The 17,183-nt window shown below is 35.7% G+C and overlaps 1 protein-coding gene and 1 long non-coding RNA gene across 4 annotated transcripts in view; one reads left to right on the forward strand and one right to left on the reverse strand.

Moving 5' to 3' along the window:
• The window catches only part of LOC101890183 (prolyl endopeptidase FAP), a 94,673-nt gene that overhangs the window by 39,599 nt on the left and 37,891 nt on the right, over nt 1-17,183 (forward strand). The gene's annotated exons all lie outside the window — the stretch shown is intronic.
• Nucleotides 4,568-6,250, reverse strand: LOC109611716 (uncharacterized). Its single transcript, XR_002194070.2, has 4 exons — nt 5,639-6,250; nt 5,194-5,578; nt 4,818-5,130; nt 4,568-4,759 (listed from the first exon to the last, which is right to left on the reverse strand). It is a non-coding gene; the product is annotated as an uncharacterized LOC109611716 (long non-coding RNA).

The following is a 17,183-nucleotide window of genomic DNA, read 5'->3' on the forward strand; positions in this document are numbered from 1 at the left end:
ATCCCACAACAGGTCAAAAGGTTTTTCTATACGTCTAACTACCGTAGTTAAATAGCATTGTTGAATTATGTTAATTACATTCTGGCTGAAGTTAGTAGCACAGTTAGCAGCAATCTCTTTTATGTCGGAAAATAAAAACACAATATCAACGTTATGGAGGTATAGGAGGTTCATTAAATGATTGATATCTGCGAATTTTGTCTATACGTTTTGCATTTCCACTGCAACTTTGCCTTGGCCTAATCACTGTGTTGGACCATAAAATCAATCAATAAAGGTTTCGAGTTGCGATTTCTGGGTCTATAGCTTTTTTGAATTTTTCCTAAAAAAAAAAACAATTCAGAAATGAATAAAAAAATTTAGTTGTGATTATTTACACGATTCCTTTCCTTTGCGTTGACGCACGATTTTGACATATGCTTTGGATTACAGAGTTCGAAAGGTTAGAGACGACAAAAGATACGAAGAATCAATAGACAGTATGAATCGCAATACTGAGTAACCCCTCGGAATATTGTGAGGGTTGTTGATGTGGATAGTTGGTTAGTAAGCAGATTTGTAAGTAGTTACGACTGCCAAATACTTGTTATAAAATCCATTGCTTGGTAACAGTTTCTCTTGGGCCGAGAACCTAATGCATAAAATTACTACTTAATTTGACTGGAAGGTGTAACCTTATAATGGACTCATGGTGAACACAGCCTTTGGTATCGTTCATTACTATATATATTTCATCTCTTATCTCGAACAAGTAGTAATAGTGTATCACATCTTTTTTTTCCTTTTTTGCAATCAACTTGCAGTTCGCCTAGGAATAATGCGATAATATCGCATAGAACTTGGTCCAATGCATTTTTTTTACGTAAAATCTTGACCCTTATTTTTTCTACACCCTCAGAACTCAAAATTCAATGTTGTGGATTCTTATTTGAACTGATTTTTATAACCCACAATTTTAACTTTTAATTAAAATATCAAAGTTGTTGCATGCAATTTAATTTTGTATTATTTGTTAAAAAACAGCAACGTGAATTGAAACCCTTTCAGCAACGCTTTCGGAAAAATGCTTGTTCGTGCTTTAAAGTTAGAGACCGCGAACAATAAATGTGTATGTATGTACACATATAATGGGCGAACATTCACACCCAGTCGCCCAACCTTGCATTCAGCTCACACCAATTAATATGTCTGTGAGTGTGTAAGTGTGTGCGTGCGTATGTGTGTGTTTGTGTTGTACATCACTTAATGAAATAACGAAAAAATCACATTTAATGCTCCCTCTTAACATGCCGGCCAAATGCTATATGCCAAGTCCGAAAGGGCGAAGAACTTGTTGGTCCAAAAACCGTGATGATGATGATGGCAGTTCCATGGCAACAGGTGGATTGGTAGTAATACAAGGGACCGATTCTGTATTTCAATGGAGTGCGGCTACGCTGAATATTCTGTTTTAATTGGCTTTTCTCATGGAATGCAAACTGGGTCTTTCGGAAGCGAGAATACGTCACGTTTTAGATTCATTTTCGTTGGTGGCATTCATGGCCAGTTCGGGAAGTGTACGCAATGAAAGAGAAACTTTCTTTAATTCTTTCCTTTACAATTCCATATATATATATATATATATATATATATATATATATATATATATATATATATATATATATATATATATATATATAGCACGTTTGGACAATAGCGACTACTCCTCACATTTGTCTGTACTGAACTTATGAGGCGGTAACAAAACAAGTAGAACGATTTATAACATGGATTCATGGACTGTATCGGAAACTTCCGTTAATCTATATGTGGAATATGTATAAGCTTCCTTCTGTGATTTTTAAACACTTCTCAGACATCAAAAAACCATAAGTTGAGTGGGTCCGATATATGGGTGCCATAGCAAAACGGGTACCTATATAGATAACTTTATACTACAAGGATTCAGTACAAATTGCTGTGCCAAAAATTTGAAGCTATACGTCAAATAATGTCGGCTGCATCGTGATTTTAACGGACAGACAGACAGACGGACATCGTTAAATCGACTGAGAATTTTATGCTGATCATGAATATATAAACTTCATGGGGTCTACGTTGAATATTTAGGGATGTTGCAAACGGAATTACAAAGCTAATATATCCTCCATTTCAAGGCGGAGGGTATAAAAACGCCAAACTATGAAGGGTTTATAACCTTTGTCATTCCGTTTGTATTTCCTAGAAATAGTTATGTCAAAGTATATATATTCTTGATCAGCGTAAAACTCGAATTCTTTAAAATTCCGTTCGTAATAAGTAGTACAGTCTATAACAAAAAATCGAATATGCAGGTCCACGTCTTCGTGTAGCCCCATAAAACGATGGCTCACTATATCCGGCATTTTGATGATTTTAGCAGCATCATTCACCGAAATTGTTCGTATTTAAAGTTCGTACTGGGTACTACGCCTATGACGGAAAATTGTCTATGCAAGTCCAGATTTTCGTATAGCCCCCATATTACGGTACCTCCCGATATTCGGTATTTTTATGATTTGTGCAACATCATTCACTGGAAATGTAACCTATGACAAACATTCCACGTCTTCGTATAGCCCCTCCATAAACCGGTAGCTCCCGATATTCGGTATTTTCATTTCAGCAACATTATTCACGGGAACTAATTTAAATTTCGCATTTGATATATATCTAAATATATAAAATCTACATTTTTGGGAGGAACCTCCGATTCTGATGCTTCATCTCCACTTCCAAGTGGAATTCCAAAAGCTTATATAGCCTATGGCACATTTAGGCAATGTTTTGTGCAGTGGTTTTCAAATCCATAAATTACAAACAAACATACAAACATTTTCCTATTTAAAAAAATAGATATAGAAAAGAGAAGTGTTATTTGGAACTAACAGAAAATCTTAAGTCTGGCATTTGCGACGAAATTAAGTTATTTTGAGAATAGACCACAAACATGGTAAAAGTTTCGGTGAAATTCCGTAAAAAAAAATCTAGCAATCAGTTCACATTTTATTTGAAAATCTTTACCGTTTATAGGGGAGGTATAAGCAGTATCGAACCGATGTCTTCCATTTTCGCCCATACACAACATTTGTCATTTTAAAATACAACATCTGTAGTTCCAAGACACAATCAAAAAGGACGTTGAAGTTCGATGGAAATATATTGTCAAATATATTATTGAAGTAAGCAACAATTTCAATAAGAATTCGGAGAAATGAAAATATGAGGAAGGAACAACCAACCCATCAAAAATGTCAGCATTAAATGGTCAATTTTTATGATTTCTTCTACCACAAAATTGTGGATGTTTACAAAAGCTTCAGCCCCAGATAGAAGACTTTTTCAAGACCCCAACTCGTGAAATTTAAACAAAATTGAGACATCTTTGAACATCAAGTGCTGGATTCATAAATATTTTGGGGTCTCAAATCGTGGATTTTGACATAGTTTCTCGGATTTTAAAGAACATTGCCGAGTCCAAATTAAATGAAAATACTTATATCAGTGTCTTCAAGGATTCAAGTCAGAGGAATTTAAGGAAAATCATACAATCCATAAATAAAGACGATACATTCGCCTATTAAATTTTCCAAATTTACCGGAGAACAAAATTATTGGAGCTTAATTTTGGGCTTAAATTATTGAAAAGAAAATAAGTTGCATTATTATTCTTTTTTTATAAATATTCTTAAAACGAGTAAAAAAGACGTATACCATTAGCCTATGTCCACTTATTTATATATATTAGACTTAGTATAGTGAATGTTGACCGGTAGTCCCAGATCTTATTTAGGTGGAAGTACTCCGTTGCGACTTAGTATAGTGAATGTTGACCGGTAGTCCCAGATCTTATTTAGGTGGAAGTATTCCGTTGCGCCAAGATAAAAGAAACATCAATTAGTAATCTTGCGTTTTCATTATCAGAAGGAGTTGACCGTTTTTGTCCACTTTCTCATCTAACTTAAAGCTGATTCAATTTTTAGGATATGTAAAGTTTGAACGAAATCAGATGCACCATAAGGTCCAAATTATTTGCCTTGAACGTGTTGATCGAATACTCCTTCGAGAGTTATCGTGCGTACAGACAGACTGTAGGGCGGACATTGCTAGACGGTCTCCAAATGTCAAACGGATTACGTCCAAGGAGACCTAGGATTCAAAACCATTATTCCAATGCCATTTGGCTGAGAGTATAAGGAATTCTTGATTTATTTATTGTTTCCGTTCGAAGTTTAAATTTCTGTTATGTATCTGTAAGGCGAATTCAAATTACAACAATTTTTTTGACGTATCAAATTGATACCAGCTGGCGTGAAAAGGTTACCTTGTAATTCTACCATGATTGCATGACTTTATCTTGTGAGAAAGTGGGTACTTTTGAACGCAACGCATGGTAGAACAATACAGGTAACAGCAAGTGTTGTTGTTCAACAAACGTAACGACAACAAGACACAAATTGGTTTTTGTACGTAATACAAGTGTCAAAAACAAAACAAATAATTTTCAATAATTTACATTTTTGAATTTTGGATCACTAAATTGAAAATACAAAAGATTAGTTCTTAAAATATTTAATTGTATTCCCCTGAATGTATCTTTGTTAGATGTAGGTCCAAATCTCTCAACACTTCAAGCAATCGCCAGAACATCGTGAAAAAGAAACAACTACATCCCTATCGAATTGAAACCAAACTGCATATATATTCATAGAGTATTCCACATTTTTCAATTTTAGGAAACCTGTAATATATGACTATATTACCTAATGTGGTGTGGGAAGATTTTAGAAGATTTAGACCTGACGTATTTTGCTAATACGGACGCACAAAACAATTTACCACAGTGGGGAAGTTGAATATTTGTATGCGTTACGTTGCATTTCAGTTAAGGCTGTCAAATAATATCTGTATTTGAATTGGTAGTACGGTCCATTTAATTTAATGTTTGAAGATTATTTCATGCAAATGTTGACTGCACCTGCGCTTCAAATGGTCCATCCGCTTAGTCCTACTTTTCGGCCGCTATCTCACGAATGTTGTCTTCCAGTGATCCAATGGAAGCAGGCTCATCTGTATAGACACGAGGCTTAACACAGCCCCACAAAAAGTAGTCTAAATACGTTAAATTGCGTGATGTAGGCAGTCTGTGCCGAACGTGAAATTAAATGAACTTACCTCTCCATAAGTGCATTGTCACCAGTGATGTGTTGAAACAACATTTTATGCAAGTCAAGCTCTTGCACTTTGGGCATAAAAAGTTGAATATTGCCTCATGGTAGCGCTCACCATTCACAGTTACTTTGCGATTCGCAGCATCTTTGAGGAAGGACGGTCCAATGATGCCACCAGTCTGAATGCATTGATAGGATTTGTAATTTGAACAACGTGATTGAAAGTGCAATGAGAACAACAGAACTGAGTTGAACTTTTCCTTCACTGAATTTAATGACAGTTTATAACAAAAAAAAAAAAAAAAAAAGCGGAGCGGTAAAAAATGGCGTGAAAATTATAAAACATATGTTCGTCCATAAATATCATTTCTGCAGATATACGTCCATATCTAAAGAAGAATTACAAAATATCATTTCTACAATTAAGGGACATTAATACACGTGATTACATTTATGATTCGGCAATGCACACTAAATATCCAACCAGTGTACACGTTTCGACAAAATAAAGCAACAAAATAAAATATTTTTGTGTAACAAGGCGGAGTTACGTTATCTTTTCCGTTTTCGTTAAACTCTCAACTTTTATTCGAAGACGTTTGTTTTTTTTTTTTTTTGTCATGAAAAGCAATAACTCAAAATATTTGGCAAAGAGGCTCCTTTGTTTATTAAATTGTACTGTGTAGTTTTTAAATTGATTCCTTCCTTAGTTAGAATACCAACATGAAAGGTCTATTGGCCTTGGAAGCAGAGCACAGATTTGCAATACCAGCTTGCGAGCGGGATTGCTCGTTAAGTGGGAGTTTTTTACGGAGTCCATTTTTCACTCTTTTGTTTTGTGTAGGTGCGCTCACGGGTCACTCATGCAACCTCGACAAGAGCAAAATCTGCTCGTTTTTGAATGAATTTTGATCCCACTCTGAAATGAGCAAAACGTGCTCTCTCCTATTCGAGGGACAATGCAAAATTGAGTTTGCTCGCTTTGTTTCAGAAAGGCTCCCGCACCACTTCGAGTAAAGAGTGTGACTCGCTCGTTTTTCGGTGGTCTGCTTGGGAGAAAATTTAATTTATCCACATTATCAACTGCTAATTGTTAAATGACAAACATTTAAATACATTCTCAGCGGATAGTAATTTTCTTTCATGGGCCGTAAGTCATACATTATGACATCAATAACAGCTTTAATTGTTAAACAAATTACACCATTTATTTGAAATATCTCAGAGTGTAAACACACACGCGCACACACACCATCATATATTTGTAAAGTGAAAGAATATAGAAAAAAAGCGGAAGAAGAAGAAACGAAATGATGCTCTCTATTAAGTAGTGTTCTCACAGAACCTGCCTGGCGCCAATTAACACTGATGGCTTCTATATTCCACCGTATGACTGGCTGTGATATATTTGTTCCGATGACAAATTCTATATTTCTGAGTGTTGTTGTGGACAAACGACAATTTCTTTTCTTTTATCAATTGGCCTTTTCGCTGAGAAGGTCATTCCACCAAAAAAATGTATATATATATAAATATAGAAAGAAATATATTCCAAAAGTATATGCCAAAAAAACTGAAAACTGAAAACACAAAAATGCCGATGGACGACTAAAAATACACAAACAATTAAGAAATGAAAGAGTAAAAAAAAAAATAAATAAAACACAATGACAACAAAACAAAACATTTTTCTAAAAATAATCGTTGTTTGTGTCTATATGACTGTGTGTGTGTATTTGTGTGTGATTCAACTTGATTAGTCTAATAATGATTGAGTGGCAATAGAAATGTCTGCACAAGTGGATGAAAATGTTTCAAATATGATTGCAACAATTGTAAATTATTTAATAGAGAAAAGCTTGTTACTCTTTCAAGTAAATAAAATATAATAACAATTTAAGTATTGCGAATTAAATATTCAAAAAAAGTTCAATAGAATTACTTGCGCCTTATGGGAGTCCTCTATTGTTAAATGATTTCTCAATTATTGAAATGATGGTCTATGCTAAGAGCATTATTGATCATTAAATTAATACGCGTTTTGATTGATTAGCCATTTCTAACTGGCGAAATTATCGGTAATGTTCCGTCTCGTAGAACTTTAAAATTTTAACCGTTAAAATTGCCCTTCACCAGAACCAATTTTTAAATCCTTATGTTAAATTTATGATAGTTTATGTAAAAGAGTAATTAGTCCCCCGGATTCTATAAAAATTAAATCGGCATATATAATTGCATCTATATCTATAAAAGAGGAAAATGTTTGTTTGTAATTTATAGACTTAAAAACCGTTGAACATATTTTCCTGAAAATTTCAAGATATGTTATAGCCACACAGGCTATATAATTTTTTGAAATTCAACTTGGAACTGGAGATAAGGCATCAGAATTGGAGGTAACTCCAAAAATTTTAGAATTTATGCGCATATCTATTGATCAGTCTTTAAATTAGGAATGTGTAACAGAATTTGGTACAAAAAAACAACAGCAGTGACCGAAAAATGGCTCGTGAGCCATTGGCTGAACATATCGCAATATTCCATTCGGCAAATATTGAAAAATGAGCACGGGGTAAAGCCATTGAAATTCCAAAAAGTGCAAAAGAAAGAAAATAGACTCAAAAGAGCTAAAGAGTTGCTTCGCTTGGCCGAATGTGGTGAACTGTCAAATTTGGTTTTCTCCGATGATAAAACATTCGTTGTCCAGCAGTTTGTAAACAAACAAAGTTATCATGTTTACTTGCCAAAGAGGTCAGCTGAAAATGTGCACCTTCGGTTGGCCACCAGAACTCAAGCGCGGGCCATGTGTGTGATGGTGTGGGCCGCCATAATAGCCGATGGTCGCTCTCCGCTCGTATTAATCGGCCGTGGCATCAGAATAAATGCCGAATATTATCGCATAAATATTCTGGAGATTGTATTAAAGCAAACATTTTGGCCACAGACTTTGGACATTTCAACAGGACTCAGCACGCGCCACCTAAAAATGATTACAAAATGAGGTTCCTCGCTTCATTTCCAGCCCACAATGGCCACCAAAATCTCCGGATATCAATCCGTTGGACTATTGTGTCTGGAGTATTTTGGAAAGCACGGTTGGCACTAAAAAATATTCAAGTGTCGATCACCTCAAGCAAGCGCTTCGCTGGGAATGTGCCAAAATACCGCAGAGCAACATTCTGGCAGCGTGCGACGGTTTCATTGGCCGTTTGAAGTAAATAATTCGTGCCAAAGGTGACCAATTCGAACAAATCTAAACTTCGGAATGAGAAACGGAATTTTTGTACAAAAATGATTTTGCCAAATTATATTGAAATCGGTTGAGGTTTGTATATAGCTTCCATATAAATTTTCAGCCGATTTCATGCATTTGATGCATTAAACACGCCACATCTGTGCGCCACATCTCAATAAAATTTGGAAATCGCAATGGAATTTGTCAGTTTTGCAAATTATATTTAAATCGGTTCAGATTTGAATATAGCTCCCATACATATTTTCGATCGATTTCGTTTATTTGATACAGCAAACACCATATGTGTGTTCGATTCCAATGAAATTTGGAATGTTTGACGGATTTTGATCAGAAAATAAATTTTTCAAATTATTTGGATATAGCTCCCATATATGTTTTCGGCCGATTTCACATATTTGATGCACAAAACACGATATGTATGGTCAATTCCAAAGAAATTCAGACATAGAGACGAAATCTGGTACCAAAAAAAAAAAAAAACAAGTTAAAAAGCAGTAAGTTCGGCCGGGCCAAAATTTGAATACCCTCCAATATTTGGAACGAATTTAAAAATTTAAAAAAATAAAATCCTTAAAAAATTATGTTAAATGTTAAAAATACCGAATATTGCCGTTATATTGGGGTCTATACGACGTGGACCTACATAGGCATTGTTTGCCATTAGCCATTACCATATTCAAATTCGAAACTTGAAATAAACGGTGAATAATGTAGCTAAAATCATCAAAATGTCGTATATATGGAGGTACCATTATTTCGGAGCTGTGGGAAGACCTGGACCAGCATAGACAATTTTTGGTCACAGGCTATAGCAACCATTACTAACGTCAAACACGATATCTCAAACAATTTCGGTGGGTATTGTACCTAAACTCGTCAAAATACCGAATATAGGGAGGTACTGATATATGGGCCCTATACGAAGACCTGGACCTTAATAGGAATTTTTCTGTCACAGACTGTAGTTCCCATTACGAACTCTAAATACGTAATTTGAAACAATTCCGGTGAATAATGGCGCTAAAATCATCAAAATACAGAATATAGGGAGGTACCGTTATATGGGGGCTATACGAAGACGTGGACCTTCACAGACAATTTTCTGTCATAGGCTGTAGCATCCATTACGAATCTCAAATACCAAATTTGAAACAATTCCGGTGAATAATGTCGCTAAAATCATCAAAATACCGAATATCGGGAGGTACCGTTATATGGGTGCTATGAAAACGTGGACCTACATGGACCATTAACGAAATATATATATGGTAGCCATATTCAAACCTCAACAGATTTCAATATGGCATTTTTTATGCCCTCCACCATATTATGGAGGGTATATTAACTTTGTTATTCCGTTTGTAACTCCTCGAAATACTCATGTCAGACCCATCAAAGTATATATATTCTTGATCAGCGTAAAATTCTAAGACGATTTAGCCATATCCGTCAGTCTGTCCATGTATTTTTGTAAACAAGGTACAGTTCGCATTTCCAGATTAAATTTTGCACAAATCATTTGTTTGGCCCAAGGACGAACCCTATTGATAATCGGTTAAAATATAGATATAGCTCCCATATATATTTTCGTCCGACTTGTTTTTTATTGTGCACCAAACATGTAATATCAGACCGAATAGTATGAAATTTTGCACATACAACCAAATTAGGCCGATTTACGTTTTATTGTGCACCAAACGTCTAATATTTGTCCAAATGGGATGGAATTTGGCACTTACGACCGAATTGAGTAAAGAATTGGTAAAGATCGGTTCAGATATAGGTATAGCTCCCATATATACTGTTCATCCGATTTGTTATATTTGTTACCTACAGCCGTAATATGCACTCCGTAACAACGATATTCAGGGAAATATATCGAATACAGCTCTGAAATATCTTTGCCAAATTTTATTGAAATCGGTTTCAAATTAATTGTGCACCAAATGGGCAATACAAGTTCGCATTAAAAAGATACAAATGCTTTGGCAGATATAGTCCTTTGAACTTTTTTGGCGTGTATTTTGAATTCTCCCATTAAAACGTTTAATTGTTATGCGGAGCTCTACTAAATTAGCAAAGTGGTGTAGGGTATCATAAAGTTTTTGAATTTGTTTTATTTTTTTAAGCCAATATATATTCGTTTATTATATGTTGAATACATATAAAATGAAAGGGGTTGCGAAGCGCACCGGGTTCAGCTAGTTTGTATATACAATTTTGAATTCATACAAACTTAAAAGGGGTAGCTCAGGGCCCCGGTTAATTAAAGCCAATGATCGTTTTTTTATGTAAAAGCTTGTGTTCCTTAAAATTTGCGATTGCTTGTCAAATATTATATTTTGTATGTTGTTTTAATTCCTAATTGAATGGCATTGCTTATTTCGAGGGAGTGGGAGATTTGCTTCGGAAAGCGACAACGTCAATAACACCCCAGAGTTTTATTTGATGAGCGAAGGTGATAGATGACGAGTTGAGGGTGATATGCGCATGTGGTGTGATATTAAAAGTTTGAGATAATTACAGAAAAAAATAAATTGGGGTGCCGACAAAGGCCGTGTTTTTTCGCTTTCGATTCTTGATCAATTGAACGCAAAGGTTCTAAGTGATCGCAGAGATTCCTTTGTTTCTTTTTTTATTAAAACTACAACTACTTCCAGTGAGAGCAAAGCAACAAAACGTCGCCGCCCGTTAGCCTCTGTCCTTAACGGTCTCCACCGAGCGAAGTTGCCGAGGAGATGCCAGTGGTCACATCCGTGATTGACTGGGGTGGTTGTGGTGGAACGTATCAAACATATTGTATCTATTCTTTCTGTTGGCTGATATACTAGAATGTTTCCGGTAACAATTACCCCCAACTAACCCACCATATTCCTGTCCTGGGTGTCTACGTACGGAAAGGCGTAGGAATGTATGACGAAAATGGGATGGCAAGTTCGAAGCGAAAGATATGATCGAAGTCTTTTGTTTCAACAACAAAATGTTGATTTCTGGCCAGTATGGGATATACGCTTATGGTGTTTTGGAAACTGCCTTCTTCAAAGTAAGGAAGGAAGAAATTACATCAGGGTCCCCTATTTTACGATAATATCACGTTATTGAAGAATATTGTGACTTTTTGGTAGTTGGACAATTTCGCCTTTCAGAAGGTCTACTTTTCCTAATTACCAATTTTAGAATATTTTTAGTTTTAGGCATTTTTGTGATACTAGATATGCTTTCCTTGATATTGTCTTTAATATCTTCCGCTGCCGATTTTTTAGCTAAGGGCGTACAATTTTATCGCAATGAAGGTTGTATTGATTACAAAGTTTATATTCAACATATCCACATACAGACATACAAAACTGCATGGGTCATGAGAATGCAGCCGTGTGTGCTACTTAATCACGATGCCATTAATGGGTTATTGATTCTGCCAGCATGTATCCACACGTATATATGGATCTACAAACACACTTTGTGCGAATAGTTCGCTTAGTAGTGGACGATAAATCCGATGTGTCCTCAAGACACGTGTCATTCGATGTAATTGAATTGATGGCTGAATGAGGGATCTGGTGTGAAATGTTTGCGAACATCACAACGCCAACGTATGGGGGTATAGCTATTGGCCAAAGAACAAGAATGGATTGCCTCAAATTAGTCTATTGCCACAAATGTGAACTTGTAAAGAAGGAACTACCTCAAAGAGGCGAATGAAGCAAAAGTGATACTTTGAAAATGTCATGTAACCGCCCTATGTTAATGAATTGTTAGTGATATATGTAGAAGGGACCCTCAAACATGGGTAGTGTTGTATGTGCAATGACACTGTTCCGCAAAAAAAAAATGGATGCTGTAACTTTCGATGTCTTACTCTCAATCTTTTGTCATAGGCTATTACAATATTCGAATACGAAACTTACAAAGACTACGGTACGGTGACTAATGTAGCAAAAATCATCTTAATATCGAATATAGGGAGGACCGTAATATGGGGACTATACGAAGACGTGGGCCTCCATACGCAATTTATTGTCATAGGCTATAGTACCCATTAGGAACCCTACATACGAAATTTCGAACTTGTCCTGCCGTAGACAAAAGACTGATTCGTGCAAAATTGTAGCTTCCTATCTTAATTCGTTTTGACTCTAGCATGATTACAACAGACGGACGGATGCACAGGTACATATGTAATCTCTAGAGAAGAAATTCATCCTCAAAACTCCTTAATTGAGTAAGGAAATATAGTTTTCATACCCAAATCCCGATTATTCAGAAGGCATACATCATTTGATAAGGCAGAATGTGTCCCGCCGAAGTAATTAGATGAATACGGTGTTGGCTCAAATATTTCTTTTCTAAGACTCGTGGAAGAATTGGGTTATGGCGACGACCAGGAGACCGCTTAGGGATATCGATACCAAGTTTCCCAAATTTTACGTGTGGTGATAATTGGGGTAGGACAATCCTAATCTCAAGACACAATAATTTTCTAATGCTAACATAAATTTAATAGAATGGGAACGTTGGGACTACGGTAACAGTGACCTCTCTTCATTGAGCTGGAATCTTGAGATATAGGCTATCGAAAGATGACAAACTACTGCTGAATTTATATATCCTCGAGAAATAAATGTTCAACAATATTTTAACTATTATATATATCATTTACACACCGACCCACACAGACACATACACAAACACTCTCATAGTCATCGATTTAAATATATTTTTAAGCACACACTGAGATTTATTCAAGGCTTTATTTGTATGTGCTGCGTCATTTTTGTCGCATGGAAGATTTCAATATCGTTGTCTGTGGCCCTGATATATTTTTCTCAATTAATTATTTATTTGAACATGTTTAATGCCCGATGCAAAACTCAAATATTCTTGTGGGGATGGCAATGAGTTGAACAGTGGATCTAAAATCATTTTCTGAGCAATTTGTGCATGTCCGACAGTTAGTTCGGCAATGCAATGTCCAGATCCTATTTACAATCCGATCAGTATGAAATATTGCACGAGGCCTTTGGTTTTAGAGGAAATGATGAACTAGAATGAATTTTGGATGCTGCTACATAATGTTCAGATCTGTTCCGATATAGATCCCATATGACTGTCTTTGCCAAATTAGCATCTTCCATGTTCGGAGTTATATTTAGAGTTTGGAAGACATACTTTTGCTAATTTTACGCTCTAGCTAGCTACGAAAGAGACTTCAATATGCGGTATTAACTGTTATATTCGATTCAGATAGAGCTATACACATATTTTGCAATCCATTTTCATATTGAAACTGTACCATGGCCGCAATAAGCATGCGACCAGGATTGCCTTTGATCTTAGTTAACTACTTGCCATAATTTAAAATATCCTCCCCTTATTGCTACAAAGTTTAGACTTCAGAATACGAACAAAATCCATTTCAGGATATGTGGAGTCCATCTAGTGATATCCGTGTGTTTGTAGGTGGTCGATATTGTTCCTACGCGATATTGTTCCTTCCCTCCCACACAACCGGTAAGACATATTAGAAATATCATAAATCTCGTAAAAATAAAAAGGAGTATCTGATTTGGTAATACTTCTCATACCGTCGAAATATATGTACAAGGCTCAGGTAAAGTGCAAAAATGAAAAGTATCGATAAATCCGTTCTCCGGGAACTACTTATGGTCAGAATTGTGAATAATGATATCACCCCGGTTTCTTTACATTTAAATACTTAAATATTATCTTTTCGTGATGAAATTCAAGCGTGATAGTGTGGTTTCTTTATATTTGGCTGGAAAACCACAAGTGGCTATCGTTAGAGCACTCCAGCGTAGCGTAGCCCGACGTCAAGGAAGTAGAGGGAAGAAAACAGCAACATCAGCAGAAATCGAAAAGTAAAGAAGCGACTTGATCGAAACCCTCGTCGCAGTGGCCCATGCCATAGGAAGTGAGTACTTGCCGAATTGCCATCAAGAGCTAATAAATAATTAACTAACAGCTGTTCTGTTGTTATTGAATATTGATTTTTTTACCACACTTCATTTTGTTTGTTTTTTTATTTGGCCTCATGGAGGGGTTGAACTGTCTACCTTCTTATTGGTTGGTTTTGTAGTCGCAGGGGCTGAGTCTGTGCCACCGTATCTCACAGTGTAAAATTATTAAAGAAAAATCATAAATCACTGAAAAATAAAACTACATTTGTTGGGAATATCTAAAATATCGACATATCACTTCAGGTACCTCAGCCTTGATGTACCTCCTCCCCAAAAATTGAATAACTCAAATCCACTTACAATGACAAATCTATTACCACATACATATCTCATAAATCCACTGTCCGATGCTGTGGTGCTTTTGTTTTCTTTCAAAAATGCACTCAATTCAAATCTATGCAGACATACATACATACGAACACACATATGTATATGTGCCTATTTTAAACGACTTGAGATGTGCACTATTTTAAAATTAAACGTCTCGATTTATTATATTTTCATAGATGAGTGTGTAAAAATGGGAAAATTCTTATTCTGACTATTATTCATTCTCCACGATTGTTTTGTGGCCATGGTCTGCAATTTCAGATGTCAATCAAGAAAAAAAAAGTGATTGCAAGAGAGATATAAACATGGACATTTTTAACGCAAGTTCAACGGAAAGGCAGAAGCTGGTTTGAGTAAAATAACAACCTCCACCATTAGATATAGGCTATGTCATTTCTAATACACCAAAGTGCTCCTTAGTGTATCCTTTAAGTATGTATTGTTGATCGGCTTGAAATTCTGTGTTAGGATATCCGCCGTTTGAAATTACGCTGGACCTCACATAATCTACGATTGATCTTTGAACCTTCGCTCATACATTGATAACGCTACTAAGATGTTTGATATTAAAAACAGTTTATATCTTTACGCCGTATTTCAGCATTTCGATGCCTGCCTGTGAAGGTATCAGAGACAATTTTTACCTCAATCACTAGTTTGGGATGTCAGCAGGTGTAATTTCCTCCCACAAAAAAAAAATCGCTATCGGTATCGTCCACTTTCAAAACTATTGAAGGTGCCAGACATATTTCCAACTAAATAAGTTGTATTGTAGCCTTGTGTTGCCTTGGGAATGCCACTTTGTGTAATTCGCACTTCATTGGTCATAACCGTCTAATCTGAGCAGTGCCACTTAGTGAGGATGTCCAAAAATTTGCCAAAGTATTTCACGAGGTCTAGTCTGAGCCTTTAGGTCGCTTCTTTAATTTTCTTTTGTGTAGCTCATCGAAATAGAGGTCTTAAACGCTTGGCCTCTTTAGAAAATTTGAAATTTGAAGCACTGTAACTCTCGAGGGTAGTACCGGATTTCGCAAAAAATTTGGTGAATCGTTATATGTTTATCAAATTTAGAAGGAGTTCGGAAGTGGGCAAAGTCGACTCACTTTTTTTCTTATCTGCCGAAAAATTTAAACATTTTCAAAGAAAATAATTTTATCACATAAAAAGTATATAAGGTATCCGATTTCTGTGGAGGTTTGATGATTCTGGAAGAAGTCTTATCTTAGTATTACGGAGAGCCAAGTTTGATCGATATCGTGGGGAGTGGATCGATATTTCCCAGCTTCGAACTCGATCTTAGTTTAGTAAAAATATTACGATGAACGATGCGGTATCCGTAATTTTGTGGTGGTAACTTAGGAAATACCTATGGTTGGAAACAATACCTCTGGTAGTTAGCATGTCGTGTTTTTGGGGAGTTAAGTTGCGATGTACATAATGTTAGGAATACATAGAAGGATTTTTTCTTTCGCACAATTAACCGGCTTCTTTTTTCGTAAAAGAGTAAAGGAATTAGGGTGTTAGTCTAATTGTTAGTTTAGTTTATGTTTGAATTATGAATTGAAACTGAACAAAATCAACCTGATTCGATTTTCTCTAGAAAAACCAAGGACTATTCAAAACTGTTGGCGTCGGATTGATCCTTCCAGTATATAATTTATACATGTATCCATGTCTCCAATTTTTCCCCAATTTGAAATAAACTTTCTGGAATTTAATATTTATTTTCATTGAATTCTATTTTTATACCCTACACCACATAGTGGGAAGGGTATTATGTCTTTGTGCATTTGTTTGCAACACGGAGAAGGAAGCGCGATAGACCCATAGTTAGTTTGTGAGGATCTTCATAGAATCACTTTCTGAGTCGATTTATGCATGTCAGTCCGACCGTCTGTCCATGTATTTTTATGAACAAAATGCAGGTCGCATTTATTATTCGATTGAGATGAAATTTTGCAAACAATATTTGTTTGGTCAAAGGACGAACCCTATTGACATTGGTTCGAATTTAGATATAGCTCCAATATATTTCTTCAACCGATTGCGGTTTTATTGTGCACCAAAAGGCCAATATCAATCCACATTTCCTGAATTTTGGCACATCCGACCGAATTCAGTCTAGAAGCAAGTACACACACACACATATGTTTCATCCGATTTGTGGTCTTAAGTCCCTTACATGCGTAATATGAATTCCACAAGAATGATATTTGCTGTCATATAACTTATAGACCTAAAAAATACCTCTGTCATATCTTATCTAGATCGGATCAGATTTGGATATAGCCCCCATATATCCGATATCAGGTTTATTGTGCAATTCCGAATGAAATCATCCTAGAAACAAGTACTTCAAATTTGGTGAAGATCGGTTCAGATATATCCATAGCTCCCATATATATATATGTTTCATCCGATTTGGTGTTA

The sequence above is a fragment of the Musca domestica genome, unplaced genomic scaffold (genome assembly GCF_030504385.1).
Source record: "Musca domestica strain aabys unplaced genomic scaffold, Musca_domestica.polishedcontigs.V.1.1 5, whole genome shotgun sequence".
Taxonomy (NCBI): domain Eukaryota; kingdom Metazoa; phylum Arthropoda; class Insecta; order Diptera; family Muscidae; genus Musca; species Musca domestica.